Source organism: Neomonachus schauinslandi, chromosome 3 (assembly GCF_002201575.2).
Source record: "Neomonachus schauinslandi chromosome 3, ASM220157v2, whole genome shotgun sequence".
Classification (NCBI taxonomy): domain Eukaryota; kingdom Metazoa; phylum Chordata; class Mammalia; order Carnivora; family Phocidae; genus Neomonachus; species Neomonachus schauinslandi.
In genome coordinates, this window is record NC_058405.1 from 25,513,754 (window position 1) to 25,528,697 (window position 14,944).

The window sequence follows — 14,944 nt, forward strand, 5'->3', positions numbered from 1 at the left end:
CTATTCTTAAGTACACTTAAAACAATTCAGTTTAATAGCTGACTGATTTCTCAGTATTAATGTTATCATATTTTGAAATGATCTCTTAATTTCCTTTTCAGATATTCCATTGTTATAGAAAGACAAAAGATCTTTGTATGTTGATTTTGGTATCCTGTTATTTTGCTGAATTTATTTATGACTACTAACAGTTGTCTTTGTGGAGGCTTTTCAGTTTTCTACATATAAAATCATGTCATATGCAAATAGAGATAAGGTTACTTCTTCCTTTCCAATTTCAATGCATTTATTTCTTTTTTTTGCCTAACTTCTAGCTAGTACATCCATTACTATGTTGAATAGAAGTGGTAAGAGTATGTATCCATGAGTAGCTTTGGAGTTCAGAGGAAAAGGTTTCAGTTTTTCATGGCAGAATATGCTGTTAGCTGTGGGCTTATCATATGTGGAGGTAAATTCCTTCTCCACATAATTTGTTGGTGGTTTTTTATCACGAAAATATGTTGAATTTTCTCAAATGTCCTTTTCAGCATCTACTGAAATGACCATGTGATTTTTATTATTTCTGTTCATGTGGTGTATCATATTAATTTATTTGCATATATTGAACCATCCCTGCCTCCCAGGAATAAGTCCTACTTGGTCATGGTATATGATCTTTCTTATATACTGCTAAATATGGTTTGTAAATATTTTGTTAAGGATTTTTGCATCTCTGTTCATTAGGAGCATTGGCCTGTGGTTTTCTTTTCTTGTAGTATCTTTGTCTAGCTTTGGTTTCAAGGTGATGCTGGCATCACAAAAAGTTTGGGAGTAGTCCTTCTCTTCAGGTTTTTGGAATAGCTTGAGAAGTACTGTTATTATGTCTTTAAATGTTTGGTAGAAATCACTAGTGAAGGCTTTGAGAAGTGTGAGGTGAATTGTGTGCAGGCGCACCCCCCTCTTTGCCTTCCTCCAGGAAGCTCTGCCTGCCCTCAGTGATGATGCCACTGTGCTCATGACCAACCCCAAGTTCATCACCAGGACTCCAGTGTGAGGCAGTGGCATTGCCTGGAACTTCAAGAAGCTCCTGGGGGCCCAGATGGTCTGCCACCCAGATGGTGCAGGTACAGCCACCACTTTCCAACCACTGCCACTGAGCCTGACATTAAAGCCCTGGTGACCCAGGGGACCAGCTCTGCCTAGGGCATCCCTCCCATCCCTGCTGCTTGGCTGTCACAGTGCTGACCTCTGTGCATTTCATCCATGTTGGTGTTTCCTTGAAATTTGCATGGAGGAATGCCTGATGTCCAGGAAATTCCCCTGAAATGGGCACTTCTTGTCCATCCCCCAACCAAGGCACCTCTAATAAAGGCTAACTAATAAAGTGCTGGAGGTCAGTAAAAGACAAAACAAAAAACAAAAAACAAAAACAACAGAATAAAATACTTAGGAGTAAACATAACCAAGGAGTAACCAAGGAGATGGAAAAACCTGTAAATTTAAAACTGCAAAGCACTGATTAAAAAAACCTAAAAAGACACAATAATGGAAAGACATCCCATATTTATGGATTGGCAGACGTAATGTTGTTATCATGTCCATATTACCCAAGGCAATCTACAGATTCAATACTATGCGTATCAAAATCCCAATGGCATTTTTTACAGAAATTGGAAGACAATCCTAAAACTGACATGGAATCACAAAAGACCCCAAGGAGCCAAAAAAAATCCTGAGGAAAACAGAGCTGGAGGCACAACACTCCCTGATTTCAAAATATATTACAAAACTACAGTAATTTTAAAAAGTGTGGTCTTGGCTTAGATAAATATACACATCAATGGAACAGAATACAGAGCCCAGCAAGAACTGACACATATAAAGAAAGTCACCTGATCTTTGACAACACTGTCAAAAATACACACTGGTTAACAAGATAGTTTCTTCAACAAATATTCATGGAAAAACTGGACATTCATACACACAAAAATGAAATGAGACCCTTATTTATACCATAGACAAAAACCAATTCAATATAAAGACAGACATGTAGAATCTGAAGCTGTAAAACTCCTAGAAGGAAACATAAGGGAAACTCTTCTTGATATTGGTCTTGGCAATGATACCTTGGATATGATACCAAAGTGTCTGACAGAAGCTGGACATGAACAGTGGAAGGAACACCTGAGGCAGAGACCCAAGTCCTTGAAGGGTAATGAGACATGAGCTGGAGGCAAGGATGGTATTTAAAAAAAATAAAATAAAAAAGGCTACACATTATAAGCCCAGGACCTCAACATCCTGAACTTGTGGCTTCCAAGACCTTGGGCCTGACAGATCAAGAGCCACAGATACAGAACATGTGCTCTCCTCTTCCACCTCTTCCCCAGGGTAACCGCTAGATTCATTATAATACACTTGCATTTGGGGCACACCCACCCCTTTGGGAAAGGCTGCCATGATGGTTCCGGAGCATCCTTATAGGGTCAAAAACTCCCTCTCCCAACCTCTAGAGGAGTTTCCCCAATGATGAGAAACAGCCTCCATTAGTGACCACCCCACCATATGACACAGGTCTTCCCAGCCTAGAGAGACCCAATTATATCCATTCCAAAACAACGTAAGGGCCGGTTCCACCTTGCAAAACCTGCCCCCTCTCCCACCTTGAATGTACTTTCACTTTAATAAACTGCTTTGTGCTTGCTACTTTCCTTCTGATCTGAGCGCAGATCCCCATGTAAATCTTCTACTTTCCTTCTGGCTGTCTGTATTTGAGAGTGGATCCCTCCATAAATCTTCTCATGGGGAATCCAAGGAAAGACCTCCATTCACAACAGAGACACTGCCTCATTCCTGAAAAAGCACAGGCAATGAAAGCAAAAATAGACAAGTAAAACTAAATAGGAAACAATCAACAGAATGAAAAAGCATCTTATGGAATGGGAAATAATAATTGTAAACCATACATCTGACAGGGTGCTAATATCCAAAATTTCTAAGTAACTTAAACAACTCAATATCAAAAACAAACAAATGAACAAAATAAAAGCCTAATTGAAAATGGGCAAAGACCTGAACAGATATGTTACCAAAAAATGCCAACAAGTGGCCAAATGGCCAATGGGTATATGAAAAGGTGCTCAACATCACTAATCATCAGAAAATGAAAATCAAAACCACAATGAGATATGGCCTCACATCTTTCAGGGAGACTATTATCAAAAAGAGAAAAGATAACAAGTGTTGGCAAAGATGTGCAGAGACTGGAACTCCTATGCACTACTGGCAGGAATGTAAATTGGTGCAGCTGCTATGGAAAGCAGTATGGGGGTTCCTCAAAAAATTAAAAATAAAACTACCATGAGATCCAGCAATCCCACTTCTGAGTATATATTTAAAGGAAATGAAATCAGGATATCGAAGAGATATCTGCACTCCCATGTTAACTGCAGCATCATTCACAATACCAAAATTAGGAGACAATCTTAATATCCCTTGATAAATGAATGGGTAAAGAAAATGTGGTATATACAATGGAATAGTATTCAGTCTTGAAAGAGAAGGAATCCTACCATTTTTAGCAAGATAGATGAATCTAGAGGACATTATGCTAAGTGAAATAAGCCAGTTGAAGAAGGAAGGGCAAATGTGGCATGATTCCACTTAAATGAGTTATCTAAAGTAGTCAAACCCCTAGAAGCAGAGAGTAGACTAGTGGTTGCCAGGGGGTGTGGGGAGAGGGAAATGGAGTTGCTGTTCAATGGATATGAAGTTTTAGTTATGGTGTGCCTGCGTGGCTCAGTCAGATAAGCGTCTGACTTTTCGTTTCGGCTGGGGTCCAGATTTCAGCATCGTGAGGTTAAGCCCCTTGTTGGGCTCTGTGCTCAGTGCTCAAGTCTGCTTGAGATTCTTTCTCCCTTTCCCTCTGCCCCTCCCCCACTTGCACACGCTCCCTAAATAAATAAATAAATAAAATCTTTTCAAAAAAATAAAATTTCAGTTACGTAAATGGGTAAGTTCTGAAAATCTGTCTAAAACATAATGCCTATACACAGCTAACAATATTGCATTGTGCACTTAAAAGATTCTGTTAAAAGGGTAGATCTCACAGTGTTTTCAGTACACACACACACATACACACACACATCAAGAGTATAAGGAAATGGGCGCCTGGGTGGCTCAGTTGGTTGAGCGACTGCCTTCGGCTCAGGTCATGATCCTGGAGTCCCTGGATCGAGTCCCGCATCGGGCTCCCTGCTCGGCAGGGAGCCTGCTTCTCCCTCTGACCCTCTCCCTTCTCATGTGCTCTCTCTCTCTCATTCTCTCTCTCTCAAATAAATAAATAAAATCTTTAAAAAAAAAAAGAGTATAAGGAAACACTGGGAAGTAATGGATATATTAATGACCTTTATTATAATGATTGTCTCAAGGATGTATGTATGGGCCCAGGCTCATTAAATTGTATACATTAAATATGTATAGTTTTTGGTATATCAACTATACTACAATAAAACATTTTTTAAAGTAATGATCTCTTAGCAAAGTTTTGATGGTATACAGAAAAATTTACACATTTAAAATATTACTCTAAAGTCCTGTAGCTCTAATGATTCCAATGACAATTTAAAGACAATCATTACTCATTTGGTACCTAAGTGAGTTTAAAATTTCTGTCATTTATTTTTTTTAAAGATCTATTTATTCATTTGAGAGAAAGCGAGCTTGCGTATATAAGTGGGGGAGGGGCGGGGAGAGGGAGAAAGAAAAGCAGACACCCCACTGAGCGCAAAGCCAGAGGCCCAGGACTTTGAGATTGACCTGAGCCGAAACCAAGAGTTGGCTGCTGAACCAGCTGAGCCACCAGGCGCCCCAAATTTCTGTCATTTAAATAAACATTCTTATAAAATCTTATATATTAGGTACATAATAAACATAAAAATAACTCCATATTTTAGGAAATGAATCTTTTTCAAAGCTATGTTTAGCTGCATACTTCCTAAAGAGAAATATACTTTAAAGGGCATAAAATGTAAAGTGATTAGTTCCATATAGATTGTAAAAGAAAAACTGGTTATAATGACATTGGTGTTTTAAAGATTTAAAATCGTATTTTACCCAATATTTATTATATTTCATATATAAGATGAGGCTTACCAAATAAGATATAATTTTTAAAAATGTGGCAAGATGCTTTTATGAGAAACACAAACTAAATATAATGAAAAATAATAAAAATTTATTCTAAAAAAAGAACTAATAAGCCAATACAGTAGCATAATCCAAATTTTAAAAATATAAAGTCACTGTATGATATCTCTTTTATGTAATTCATTAAAAATACATTGGATAACTATATTTGTGAGTAGTCAAATCCATAGAAAATATGAAAAGGATAGAAAAATAGGCTCATGGAGCACACTCTCAATAAAGCAGCAATTGGGAGGCAATAATTTTATAGTTTCCATTTCATTTTAGTTATTTTAAAACCATCAAAATAATTTCAAGTATAAGGGAAGTTATGTATGAATCAACTCAGAGAAAAGTCACTCAGTATGGTTATCACTGTAAAATGATTATTCTTTAGAATATTAATCTAAGATTTGGTATTAAAATTATTTTACTATTATTTGAACTGTATTTTAAGGTAATGCATTATGAAGAGCACTTTGATTTATAAGCTGTAGTCATTCTTGGATGCTTGAAGACAATAAGAAAACATTAAATTGGCCTTTAATAAACACTGGACCTAAATTTAATTTTGAGAAAATTGAATTAATTATCTGCAAAAATATTTGTGAAAGGCTTATAGAATGGTTTTACTTATGAATAAAAAAAAAATACTGGAACAGTTAGAAATACTCTATAGCCCTTCAGTGCCCCACCCAGAAGCTTCAGGCCTTGTCACCTGGTTATGCTTGCCAACATCAACATCTCTTTGCCTACAGGCATTCTCCAAAGCCTTAAGTCCTCTGCCCACATGCACCGCAGACTGGTAATACTGTCTGATTATCATTCAGGATCCTCTTCTCCAGATGTAGGAACAAGTAAGGAAGTAGAAGTGAAACCCAGTTCGGTGACTACAACCCCAAGCCCTGTGTACCAGATTTCAGAATTGGCTCTACTCTTCCAGTGTAGCACCCTTTGCCCAGAAAAAAGCCAGGAATGTACCGAGGGGATGGTCATCAGAATCACTACCCTCCTCCTATTCCATTTGGTTATCCAAATCAGGGAAGAAAGAACAAACCGTATCGCCCAATTCCAGTAACATGAGTACCTCCTCCTGGAATGCATTGTGACCGGAATCCCTGGATTAATCCTCACATTAGCACCTCACTAGCTGCTTTTGATTCTGTTGGTGTCAGTGTTGAGAGATGGTAGAATAAGCCTAACCACATTAAAAGTTAAAATACTCATAGTAGTAAAGTTAGATGGGCCATACCGTCAAACTTATTTTTATAGAAAAGTTATTGATAATAATCTTTCTTAAAAAATATATATGCACTTTAGATATATTGATACAGTTTGAGAAACTTTATTAAAGTTAGTCAAGTGCCTGAATTTTTAATATTGGACTTGAGTATTTATATATTGTGCATCAAGTGTGTTGGATACGAGAACACTGTAGCAGCAGACGATCTGTTCTAGCACCTTTGAGCATTTACTTTATGGAGAGTATGTAAGTTATTTATACACAAGGAAATCTATTTTATGTCATTGTTTAGAAGAATTGCGTGAAATCATGTAGTTGCAAATAAAAAGTAGTTTGAGGCTAAAAAAAAGAAAAGAAATTAACGCCTTCAAGGGTATCTCTCAATTAATATCTGATAGGAGTTTTTATTTACATACACCAGCTCCCTTAAGATAATTTTGAGGCACGTGTTTTACGCCATTTTCCAGAATTTCCCCCTTGAAATTAAGTCCAGACACTCATGATGTAACAGGATGGATAGTGAGCTCGTTGTTAACCTCTCCTTACTAACTGCCCACTGCCACGCTGATGTTCCCTGCACCTCCCAAATAAACTACTTGCACTCAGTTTCTTTGCTCTGGACCTGGTTCTGGGCAAAGCCAAATCCAGACACAAATATGCTTGTTCTTAATCACATAACTTTCAATAATAAAGAATCTATATTAAGCATCTATGGGTTGTATATGAATGTATTATGACAAAAGGGGAAGTTAGATAGATGGAACTAGTGCACGTCACATAACAATATAGAATAGCACTGACATAAAAAAAAATAGAAGCCATCAGATAAAAACATCTTAAGTTCCCATGAACAGTGTATTCTTCCCTCTGTATAAGTTCAATCTTCACTCATACTATAGAGCCTATTTTCGCTTCTCATCTCTAGAGCCTCCAGGTTCACTTTATTCCACTGCATTCTCTCTGATTTATTTCTATGGCATCAGTTATCACTTACAGGCTTTCAGGTATCTATCCCCAGTTCCTAGATCTTGCCCAATATTCAGATCCACAGAGCAAATTCCTAACTGAACATGTCCAGTGAGATGTTCCACAGGCACCTCAAACTCAAAATGTCCCATACCCCAATCATTACAATTCACACCACTGGACCTATTTCTTCTCATGTGTAGGACATCAAGTTTTCCAAACAAGAAACTTAAATTTTATTATTGCTCTGGTTCTCTTCTTTACCTCCATATCCAACTAATTTAAAGGTATGTAATTCTATCTCCTAAAACATTGCTACCTGCACAATTTCCACCTTATCACATCTCGCTGAGTGTAAGCCATCATCACCAGTCTATTGGCTATCAGCTCAAGACTTTTGTCTGCCTAAAACTCACTTTCCCATTTCTCCACCTCAAACTAATTTACTTTCGTATTTCAAATTCTAAATTATATATATATATATATATACATATATATATTCATCCGTTCAGTAAAACCGTTTCGAATGTTAACATGGTGTCAAGATTTATTGTAGACACTAAGAATAAGTAAATCAGTGAATAATACAGATGGAGTTCATGCTCTACTGGGTCTCAAACAAAAGCATAGGAAGAAGTGACATCAAGTGTTATGGAGGAAGATGAATTAGGGTTGGTGAATAAAACATCATGGGGAGATAGAGTGGCCAGGGAAACCACTCCGATGAAATGTATATCTGAGCAGACACATGCATGAACTAAGGGAGTGAATATACAATTATTTAGGAAGAGCAGTTTCCAAGATGACAGAACAGCCAGAATAAGGATGCCCTTAGGTAAAAGGTTGTAGTGATCTACGAAAAACAGATCAGTTTTTTATATCTCACTATCCTGATATTTTTGGTCTATTTTAAATGACTCTCCTCTGAGTTTTTACAGCATACTGTCCATCAAATAAACTGATACACTTTATGTAATTATCTGCTTGGTGACTTTTTTTCAACTCTTAAACAAACACTTAAAGGACAGAGTCCCTTCCTAACATTTTCTCTGTGCCTGGTGCACAGTGTCTATAACAAAAAGACTCAATATATATTTTATCAAAAATGAAAGTATAAGCAGGCATTCATATATAAACATACAAACACATCTATGTGTGTCTGTATATATACTTTTTCCATTTTCCCCCCATTTTTTTATTCTTGCTTACATTTGTTTCCAATCGTGAATTTAAAAAAAAAAAAAATTGCTCAGAAAACGGTTATAGAACCCGTGAACTGGACACGAGGCATGGGTGGCTCCTGAGGCCCGGTCACTTCCCACTCCTGCCTCGTGCGTGTTAGACCAGCCCGGCTGCCGCCCGGGTCGTCTCTGCCTACCTGGGCTCCTGGGGCTTCTCACTCTGAAGCTGGCACAGCCATGGGCGAGCAGGGCCAGGGTGGCTGCGGGAATGCCCATGGTCGGGAGCGGGCCAGGTGCCTGCCTCGACGTCCCCACTGGGGCTCCAGTGGCTTTCAGGGCGCACGCTGGCCGGCCCGGAGGGGTGGAAGTGGGGGAGGAGGGGGCGGACCTGCCGTGGCCGCCACGTGGCGGAGGTTCTGCGTCTGCTCCAGCTGATTGAGCGCAGCTTCAGCTGCGGCCCCCACCGTCTGGCTCTTCCCCTCGTCCCCCAGCTCGTGCAGGTCGTCCGTGAGGATATTTCTTAGTAATATATATATGTTAAAGTATACATTATATGCATGTAACATAAAATGTATATAATTAAGTATATCTGTATTATATGTATGCACACACACATCGTACTCGTTCTCTTTCTGGAGAACTCTGACACGTATTTTGATACTGAAAGTGGTTCTGGAGAACAGAATCTTAAGGATGAGCTTTCTGAATTGAGTCCAAAGTTTTTGGAATTGGTTTTCAGTCTGATTAGATTTTAAAGATGTTCATCACTCTATTTCTGGGTGTAAAGAAGGCAATGGTGTCTATGGTGTGATGCAGCAGTAGAGATAGGCAAAATATCATGGCTGAATATTCTATTTTTTAAAAACACCATTTTAGGGATGCCTCAGCGGCTCAGTCTGTTAAGCGCCTGCCTTCGGCTCAGGTCATGATCCCAGCGTCCTGGGATCGAGCCCCACATCGGGCTCCCTGCTCAGTGGGGAGTCTGCTTCTCACTCTGCCTGCAGCTCCCCCTGTTTGTGATCTCTCTCTCTCTGACAAATAAATAAATAAAATCTTTAAAAATAATAATAATACCATTTTAGGGTCACCTGGGTGGTGTAGTGGGGTAAGCCTGGGACTCTTGGTTTCAGCTCAGGTAGCTAGTCAGGGTCCTGAGATTGGCAAGCATTGGGCTCCGCCTTCAGTGAGGAATCAGCTTGAGTTTGTTTCTCACTCTCCTTGTGCTCTCCCCCACCCCCTGTGCTGGCTCCCTCTCTCTCTCTCTCTCTCTCTCTCTCGCAAATAAATAAATAAATCTTTAAAAATACCATTTTAATGAAGCATTCTTCAAAATTTTCTTTTTTCTTTTGGATAAATACATACAAATTTAAATCTTGACTGTCTTCATTGAACTGTCTTTTAAAGTGTTAAAGGCCTAATTCTTTTCCACAGGTAGGATGAGTATTTTCATTTAATTTTTTATATTGAAGTACAATACACATACAGAAAAGATGAAAGGCGTATATGTATATAGCTCTTTAAATTATCAAAAAGTAAGTGCACCTATATAAATATTGCCTAGGCTAACAATATGACAGTATCTCAAACACCTCCTTTCATGCCCTTTTGATACTACTATTTTCCTCTTCTCCCAAGGTAATCACTATCATGACTTCTAATGCCTGTTTTGAATTATATACAAAAGGAATCATACAATTGTACTTTTCTACACCTGGTTTCTTTGGTTAACATTATGTTGTGGGGCATATCCTTGTTGTGTATAAGTATAATTGATTTTCATCGCATTACAGCATTTCTTTATATAACTATATTCCAATTTGTTTATCCATTTTACAAGTGGACATGTGAGTTGTATTTTGGGAATATTCTGAATGATATTTCAAGAACATTCATCGGGTCCCTGGGTGATTCAGGCAGTTAAGCATTCGACTTGATTTTGGCTCAAGTCATGATCTCAGGGTCCTGGGATAGAGCCCCACGTCAGGCTCCCCGCTCAGCAGGGAGTCCGCTTGAGGATTCTCTCTCTCCCTCTGCCCTTCCCTCAGCGATCTCTCTCTCACTCTCTCTCTCTTTCAAATAAATAAATAAATAAATCTTTTTTAAAAAAAGAGAACATTCATGTGCATCTTTTAGAACACAGTGTCTGATTTTTTGTTGGGTATATTCTCGGAGTGGAATTGTTCATAAAATATGTTTTATATAATCTGTGAAAGGCTTTTTATGGAAATTATACTAATTCACAGTCTCGGGAGCAGTGTATGAGAATTCCATTTGCTTCACATTCTTTACAACACTTGGTATTGCCAGTTTTCTTTTGTTTTAGTTTTTAAATGTTTCCCTCAATTTTAGCCATTCTGGTTGGTGTGCAGAACTCTCACACTGTGGTTTTAATTTGCAGTGCCCCTATGACTAACGAGGTTGGAAACCATTTAACAGATTTGTTAGTCATTTAGGTATTTCCTTTGTCCCTCTTTTTTTTTATTGTTTTGTACTCCTCTATGTATTCTGGATTCTAATTTATTGAAAAATAGATTCTCCCATTCTGTGGTTTGTCTTTCCACTATTTTAACATCTTTAAATGAGCAGAAATTCTTAAATTTAGTATAGTCTGATTTATCAGTCTTTCCTCTTATGGGTAGTGCCTTTTGTGTCATATTTAAGAAATGTTTGCATCCCTCAAAGTCATGGGGATATTCAGCTATGCTATCTTCTAGTAGCTTTATTGTTTTTACTTTTCATATCTGGGTCAATAGTCTTACTGAAACTTGTTTATGCATATATTTAAGGTAGTGATTAATCTTGCATTTCAATTTTTCTTCTTTCTTTTCTTTTTTTTTCCCAATGTTGTTATTCAGTTTACTCAGCCCCATGCATTTAAAGGAGGGTGCGTGTGTGTGTTTTGTTTTGCTTTATATCATCATTGAATACTCCTAATCGAATACTTATAAAAGTAAGGTTCTGGTTGACCTGGTATTTGATACCTTAGAGCAATTTTATCAAACTAACTAGTATAATGAGATTGGTTGTTTGCTGGAATAAGTTGGAAAAGAAGAGAAAAGAATGAACTCAGGGCTTTAAATTACCAGTTCAAGCTCAGCAAATATGACCTGAATTCATACGGACCCACTAAGTTGTTTTAAAATACAAATTAAATAATATTATCCCATTCCTTAAGCCGTCAAAAGTGTTTCCATTGCACTTAAAAGAAAACCTAACTATTTTTTCCATTGCTTACATGGCTCTGTTCAGCCTCATTTTGTACCACTACCTGTCTCTGTATTCCTTACTGGTATGGTCCATGTTCAATTTCTTGAACACATCGAGTTATGCCCTGACTGAATTTGTACAATCTCAAGGTCTCTCTACAATTACTTCCTGGTGTCCATGTCTCAGCATCAAATTTAGAATAATCACATATTCCATCCACTGTTTATCACTCCCTACTATTTTATTTTCTTTCAAATTGTCATGATTATCAGAAATGAAAGTACATTCATGAAGTCACTATCTATAGCTCTCTTACAAAATCTGAGTATCCAAATTTAAAGTACATGAGACAAGTAGAATAGTGCTTAATACAAACACCTGCTCAAAAAATATATGTTTAAAGAATGAGCACAACTTACACATGTAAGAATAACACTTGTATACTCTCCAAGTATTTCACAAGTTTCTTAAAATGTTCTGCAGTTTAAATGTTTCAAAACTCTAGATATTTATAATATACTGAACAAAACATTATAAAAATATTCACATTCACAAAGAACATACCTACATTACGTAATCAATACAGGCAAATTCCTTGAGATGCAGAGGGTAATATAGTTTAGAATAGGATTAAAATTCTGTCTTCAAATCACAGCATCAATAACTGTTTAACAAACCCAACACTGGCAACTATAGCACATACTGACATACACACAAACTTGCACAGTTCAGCTATTTAAAAATACTTTCCTTAGAAGAAAATATTGATTTCTCTATGTAAACAGGTGGATTTATGTAGTCCCTTTTTCAGGGGCACCTATGTGGCTCAGTAGGTTTAGTGTCCACCTCTTGTTTTCGGCTCAGGTCATGATCTCAGGGCTGTGAGACCAAGCATCAGGCTCCGCACTGGGGGGTGGAGTCTGCGTAGGATTCTCTCTGCTCCCCTCCACCCCCGCTTTCTCCCCCTCTCAAAAAAAAAAAAAAAAAAGTCCCATTTTAAATTTTAACCACTTTGTAGCATAGGTTCAGATACCTATCTTTCCTAGGACGCTGACAGCTCCTCGAATATTTGATAATTGCATATTAGACAGAATAATGTATAATATGAAAATTGGACTAAGACAGGTTTTTTAAATAATTACATTTATTTTTTAAAGGGGCTCCTGTTAAAAACAAATGACATCAACAAAAAAATAAAAACAACAGAACCAACCAAGGGTTTGTGGACAGTAGAAAGAGGAAGCAATGCCAAACAGCAACTTTCTTCACTAAAATATAATAAAAAAGATCATGGTTCACCACATGTGAATGGTCTGATATTGAAGAGATCCAAAGCAGAAGACTTGAGGGGTCATCACAAACTAACCTGGATAAAGCCAAGGGTGTGAACAAAGGAGGGTGATTTTTATTTATGTCTGTATGAATTCACTTATTTGAACTAAATTATGTGAAGCTTACAAGTTTGAGAGCTACTGCTTCTCTTACTAGCTTTGATCAAGTCAATGTTGGTAGGAAACTGTGTCTAAAATTATTACTGTATATGTTCTAAATACAACACTAGATTAGATTAACTGGGGCATGCAAAAGGCTCACCCACCTTGTTACATGCTTTACTGTCAGAGAGGTAGACTGAAACAAACAGAAGCTTAAATGGTATTCTTTTTAAAAAAAATTGAAACTTCCGGGGCGCCTGGGTGGCTCAGTCGTTAAGCGTCTGCCTTCGGCTCAGGTCATGATCCCAGGGTCCTGGGATCGAGCCCCACGTCGGGCTCCCTGCTCCACGGAAGCCTGCTTCTCCCTCTCCCACTCACCCTGCTTGTGTTCCCTCTCTCGCTGTGACTCTCTCTGTCAAATAAATAAATGAAATCTTTAAAAAAAAAAAATTGAAACTTCCAAGTTCTTTCTAAAACATAGAAGCTTGCATATTTAACATTAAACTGATTACAGAGTAATCAAAGTAAGATCCCTATTTTATTAAAATATTTAAAATATTTTTAAGGTTTTGTTGAAGACTAGAAACTAAATCTAACATATCTATTCTCATCATATTTTCACTTCTGGCTCAATTATCTTAGCAATTGAAAAATATATTCACTTCTACTACTTTGTTTCGTTAGTTAGACCCTCCAAGTTAGGATATAAATACTCGAGGTCTAGGACAACAAATAAAGTTTCCCTAGAGCCACCCAGAGCACCTATAACAGGTGGTTATGAAGAAGTACTCTAAAAATAAAATAATAAAATGACCAAATATTTTGATTGATTTACAAACTATTGAATGATTGACTTGTGAGCTTATTATTAAAATACTATTTTTGGTGGGTACTGGTTACAAAGAAACTTATTTCAGATTTATTTCACTTGTGGCTTATTAACATTAGGACTAAGTCAGAGTGTATCTATGTATATCTATATATCTACATCTATATCTATCTATATACAAATATGAAGAGAGATGAAGAAATAGATATATCTGTAGTGGAAATGTAGACAATGTCAAACTTTATAAAAAATTAGCTCATCATAGTAATTCTAATATATTATAATATTTTGATTGCAATAGCACCAAGTGCAATGCAAACACTCTGTTGATTGATTGACTGATTGATTGATTTGGGTCCAAGTATTTTTTGCTAAATAAAGAACATACTGATTTCATTATCAAAATTTTGTTTGTAGCAGATATCTACCCAGGTAGATATGGGTATATATCAAGTCAGTAAGTCTCTGATGACTTTAGAGACCTGTGTCTCTGACGCACACCACATTTTAGTGCCACTCAATTATACCATCATTACCCATGGATGGTTTATTGCAACCTCCAGGGAGATACAAAGTTTAGGCTCAGATTTTTCTTTTTTTTTTTTTTTCTGCCCAAAGTAAGAACTTGAGAAAAATGAGTCACATATGACATCACCGATGATAAAACAATTCCTTAGGAGTAAGTTAGATTTTTGTTGACACCAGGTCACAGAAATGGTCTGTTACTAAATACTTTTCTAATTTTTGTTTCAAAAAATAAGCCTTATCTGGAAGAATCCATAGAAAGAGTCAATAAATTTACATTGTATGAGTCTGTATGCAAACTTACATCTAAAAGGAACTGCATGCAAAAAAATTAAAAATAAATATTTTTTTAAAAAATAGAAATAAAAGGAACTGCATGCTTACTAATGTAGTA